Source organism: Tenrec ecaudatus, chromosome 2 (assembly GCF_050624435.1).
Source record: "Tenrec ecaudatus isolate mTenEca1 chromosome 2, mTenEca1.hap1, whole genome shotgun sequence".
Lineage (NCBI taxonomy): Eukaryota > Metazoa > Chordata > Mammalia > Afrosoricida > Tenrecidae > Tenrec > Tenrec ecaudatus.
Genome location: NC_134531.1, coordinates 204,735,397 through 204,741,422, shown reverse-complemented (window position 1 = coordinate 204,741,422; position 6,026 = coordinate 204,735,397).

Sequence of the window (6,026 nt, the reverse complement as noted above, 5' to 3'; positions counted from 1 at the left end):
TTTATTCCATTGCCTAGCTCCATTCCTTCCATTTAGTATCATTTTCTTTCTGTCTGAATCAGAATCTACGCCATGGCAGTGGATGTGCAGAACACTCTTAAATAGATTCCATAGTATACCACTAGGCCTTATCCATCCATCAATCTCCCTTATGCTTTAGGGAGCCTGGTGGCATGGCGAGTTACGCTGTGAACTGCAATCCCAAGGTAGTTGAAATCCAACAGCACTCCGTGTAAGAAAGATGAAGGCTTTCTATTCCTAGAAAGTCAGAAACCCACACGGGCCATTCTACTCTGCTTTACTGGGATCCTAAGAGTAGTTGGAATCAACTCAATGGCATTGAGTTTTTGCTTTAGTCACTTCATTTGGAAACAGATGAACTTTAAATTAATAACAAAGTCAAGGACCATATTCAGTTTTGAAAATTCTATTTAAAAATAATCATTTTATTAGGGGCTTATTTTATTACAAATCTTATCACAATCCGTACATCCACTCATTGTGTCAAGCAGATTTACACATGTTGTTGCCATCATCATTTCAACATGTTCTTACTACTTGAGCCCTTGGTATCAGCTCCTCATTTTTTCCCCTTCCTCTCCCTCCTTCCTTCCCTCCCTTTTGAACCCTTGATAATTTATAAATTATTTTTATTTGAGGACTCTATTTGGTTTTGGAAAATCCAGTAATGTGAGCAACCATCTGTCTTTGTGATGCAAGCGTGTTCACTCCACACTGAAACCACATCCTTCCGGTTCCTGCTGGAGCAGTGACTGCTATGAGCGCAATGCATTCTCTCTCTGCTGTTCCCGGGACTGGTGTCTGGGTGAGTTGGGGTCCATGAAACAGGGTGAGCAAAAGGGTTAGGGAGAAATGGGGAATAATTGGGACATGTGTTTAGAGGCAGAACTTGTTTTATCTTGATATCTACTAAATCTGTCTTTCAACAACATTTCCGGAATATTCTTTTTTGTTTAACATTGTTATGGACCCTCTCTCTCGGTATGTGTGAGCAGAAACCCTGACCAATGGTGCTAAGCGTTGGGCTGTTCATCACATGCCAGTGGTTCAAACTTATCGATTACTCTTGAGGAGAAAGATAAAGCTGTCTGCTCCTGGAAAGTTACAGTCTCAGCAACCGATGAGTCAGAATGGAGCTGTTGATGGTGGGATATGTGTGTACAGGTTCATGTGTATGTGTTGGATGAGGGAAGGCAAGGATATCAGGTATGGGGAGAAGACACACCTGATTCCTAAGACTTCATTGAGTTTGCCAAGTCTGCTCCAGTGGGGTCTGGTGGATAGCATGAATGCGATAATATTTATCTCCTTACAATCCAAGGGTCCATGGATAAGAAGATCAGAAAGTAATGTGCTTGGGTTGGGTTTCTTGAATGTAGAGGAGAGATAGAGTCTTGTTGTGGATATGAAGAAAGACCAGATGTAACAGAAACTGGGATGAGTCGGGAGCACACGGGCCTGTCTGAAAACAATTATCTCCTATATGTATAAGATAATAGATTGGAGGTGTATTAGTATAGCAATGGAGGGCAAGAATAGAGATAACACAGAGGTGGGTAAGTCACTAAGAGATTATTTATTTATTCAATGTAACATGCTTTATTTAAGGAACAGAATATATATGTGGGGCTTGAGAAATTCCGGAGTATTTTACAAATGTTTTATTGTGAATTAGATGGTGATTTACAGAGCAAAAACAGTTTTCCATTTAATAATTCAGATCATGAATTACAATCCCCACACTCTGTATTCCCTCTCTTTGTGTATTGCCGCTCCCTTCACCAAGTTAATGTGACTCCACTCTAGTCAGCAAATTATTCCTCTTCCATTTTCTTTTCTTTTTTTAAAAACTGTACTTTATTTAAAAAATTTTTTATTTTTAAAGATAAATCATTTTAATGGGGGCTCATACTACTCTTACCACAATCCATCCATCCATCCATCCATCCATCCATCCATCCATCCATCCATCCATCCATTGTGTCAAGCACATTTGTACATTTGTTGTCATCATCATTCTGAAAACATTTTCTTTCTACTTGAGCCCTTGGTATCAGCTCTTCATTTCCCCCCCTCATTCCCTCCCCTCCCTCCCTTCCTCACCCTTGATAATTTATAAATTATTGTTACTTCATCATGTCTTACACTGTCCAATGTCTACCTTCACCCACTCTTCTGTTGTCCGTCCCCCAGGGAGGGGGTTATATGTAGTTCATTGTGATTGGTCTATCCTTTCTCCCCCATCTTGCCCTTACCCTCCTGGTATCTCTACTTTCATTATTGGTCCCAAAGGGTTTATCTGTCCTGAATTCCCTGTGTTTCCAGCTCTGATATGTACCAGTGTACATGCTCTAGTTTAGCCAGATTTGTAAGGTAGAATTGGGAGCATGATAGTGGGAGCAGGGGTGGGGAGGCATTAAAGAATTAGAAGAAAGTTGTATGTTTCATTGTTGCTATACTGCACCCTGACTGGCTCGTCTCCTCCCCAAGATCTTTCTGTAAGGGGATGTCCAGTTGTCTACAGATGGGCTTTGGGTCTACACTATGTACTCCCCCTCATTCACAATGATATGATTTTTTGTTTTTTGATGCCTGATACCAGATCCCATCGACACCAGTCTCAGGAACTCTTAGGGGACAGTTCTACCCTTTCCTACGGATTAGAACTGCCCTGGCAGAGAGTTGTGTGTGATTCTAGAAGTGAAACTGACTTTATTTTGGCTAGGTCTTGTCTTGTCCTCTGAATTCTTTCATTTTCTCTCTTTTATCTTCTTCTTTTTTAAAGGTCCATAGTTAGTCTATTTTTGCCTATTTGTTTGCATAGAAACTATTGAACATTTACGGCTGGTTTAAATAAGCACAGGTTGTGGTGGGTATTAAATGAGGTTATACAGCAGAGCACTTTGAGCAGTATCTGGCACATAAAAAATACCCAGTAAACTTGAGTCTTTATTGCTATGGGATATGCTTTTACACCATGGTGATAGAAATCGATCTCATTGATTTGTTTTTGTGTCCTGTGAATGCTCCCCTAGCCCCTTAACTTACTCTTACATCTTATGAGGGAGCTAAATAAAGGCTTAAAAGAGCAACAAGTGAACGAATTTCCCTTAGCCTGAGTGGCTCAAAGGCAAAGCTTTCTTCTTGCTGTGTCCTTTGAGCCTAGCAGAGGTTTAGACATAACACATTCAAAGTAAACCGCTGTTTAAATGAGTTTCTTAAAATATCAGTCCCCAAAGATTCCTACAATTGCAGTAATATACCAAGGGGCAGTGTATTACATCCTTGACACATTTGTGTGACTGCTCTTGGAACCAACGATGATCTAAGTTCGAATAAAATGTAAAGTTCAAGGAATTGAGTGGCCTCCTTATTCAAGGCATCTCTTCCTAATCCTTAGTCAAAGGTTAACTGTTCAAATTCTGTAAAAGTAGATGAAGAGCACATTTCTCTCTGCAGTAAATATGAACACTGGATGCCAGAGTATTGATGAGAATTAAAAAGTTGGAGACGTGGTAGAGAAGATGGAAAGAAGAGAAGGCCAGGGCAGAATTCAAGGTTGACCCTGCCTCCTCTTGCTTGCCTTGCCCTGTTTGCCTGGAGAAGAAATGGCTACATCTGCTGGAGGGAAATTGATCCCCACTTCCATCTTTTGAATTCGCAAGTGTAATAACTGTGGAATGTGTGGTTATAGAGAGGAAACAGTTTTTATTTTGGACAAGATCATTTTGCCTCTTGCAATCGGCTCTCTTTCTCCCTGATTAAATGCACTGTCCACCGTGCCAGTTGTTGCCACGGACACCATGGACTCTTCCCAGGTTGTTTAAGGGGGTCTGAGATGAGGAAGAAGTAGTCAATCAAACCCTGACATAGGCCATAAGTAGCAAGAGCACACTGACCTGTCTATCCTCCACATGTTGAATTACTAGTTATTGGATTAAGTTTCACAATAATCATAGAAAAGAGCACTAGAATTTTCCCCCCTAGGATGTGAATGATGAGAGGGATGTGAAGACTTTTCGAGTCCCATCTCTTAGATATGATAATGAAAGCGTGGTCAAAATAAAAATTCGGGCGCATTCTCAAAGCCCTGCGCACCGATAGTTGGTGTAAGTGCTATGATCAGCTGATAGCCGTTATTCTTTCTCAGAGGAGTTAAGGATCTAACAGGATAGCATTTGTTAAATAAGAATGTCCAGGTAGGGCAGTTATAACATCAAAAGTATTATTTATAGATTGGATTACATGTATCACTATAAAGACAAGGCTAAAATTCTATGCTACTATTATTTTTGAACCTTAATGCCAAACAAGGAGAAGAGGAAAGCTGGGCCACCAAGAATCAAGGATAGCCCAAAGGAGAGGAGCCCCCTCCATTTAGTAAATGGACTTACTTAAAAAAAAATCATTATGGGGGCTCATACAACTCTTATCCCAATCCATACTTACACCAATTACATAAAGCACATTTGTACATTCGTTATGCTCATCATTCTCAAAACATTTGCTCTCCACATAAGCCCCTGGCATCAGCTCCTAATTTCCCCCCCCCCCTCCCCGCTCTCCCTTCCCTCATGAGCCCTTGGTAATTTATAAATTATTATTTTTGTCATATCTTACTCTGTCTGACGTCTCCCTTTACCCACTTTTCTGTTGTCCATCCCCCAGGGAGGAGGTTATATGTAGATCCTTGTAAACAGTTCCCCCTTTCTACTCCATCCTCCCGGTATTGCCACTCTCACCACTGGTCCTGAAGGGATCATCTGTCCTGGATTCCCTATGTTTCCAGTTCCTATCTGTACCAGTGTACATCCTCTGGTCTAGCCATATTTGTAAGGTAGAATTGGGATCATGATAGTGTGGGGAGGAAGCATTTGTGAACTAGAGGAAAGTTGTATGTTTCATCGTTGCTACACTGCACCCTGACTGGCTCATCTCCTCCCCGCGACCCTTCCTTAAAAGGATGTAAATGGACTTTCTTATCCACACCCCTATCCCCAGCTTCTCAATGAGGATGATGTTTTGGTACTATTTTCCATGGCTTGAGTTTAAATTAAGAGGGTATATATAGACATATAACAAATAAAATAAACACAGAAGAAGGCTTCGGGAAAAGCTATTAATGGGGACTTAGAAAGACATTGCTAGGCGCAACGGGTAAAGACATGAAGGTAAAAATGTCTTCCTTCAAAAATTTACACTTGAGGGCAGAAAGCTTGAATAGAAAAGCCACAGCTTATTTTTCTGCTCCATAGATCTTCCTTGACAGAAAAGAATTGATGCTGAAGCAGAGGTGCTAGAAATTTGGAAATGTACGCAAGGCACAATAGTCCTAGAGAATTTAGTCACTCTTGTTGCTATTAAATTAAACTGATAATTTTCCAATCAGTATATCAAAATAGTCCTTGGTCAAATGCGGTAGTTATTAAAGAAGTTGAATGAAATTCAATAAGAAAATTTGAGGCATCTTCTTGATTATTAAACTGAGGTCATTATAAGTTAAAATTTGAGTTTCCTCATTTTATAGAGTGACTCTCTTTTTCATAAGTTAGGATTTTGGTGTAACGCTTTTCAGAGAGTCTCTGTGTGGTGCAAACAGCTAAAACACTCAATTGCTAACCAAAATCCATGGACCATGCTGATTGTGGAATGTGATCTTGCAGGCAGCATGGCATAATGCAGGGGCCACACCAGCAGGACTTAACTAAGAGGTCCCTCTGAATGAGCTGAGCCCTGCCCGAGAGTTGCCTGCACCTTGGCCAAGGACTGGGGTACTTGGATGAGAGAGGAAGCTCTGGGTGGCCTACCAAGAGCTGTGGCAGTGGCAGTCATTGGACCTTGGGTGCACCCCCTGCTTGGTGGGTTTCCAATGGGACCCAGAATCACCAGATATTTAGTAACTCAATGTCCACCTCACAGTGACATGACAGGTTTAGACCTGCTGGGCAGGGATCTGCACTTGGAATAATGCATTTAGGAAGTTTTCCCTTCGCATCAATCCCTAT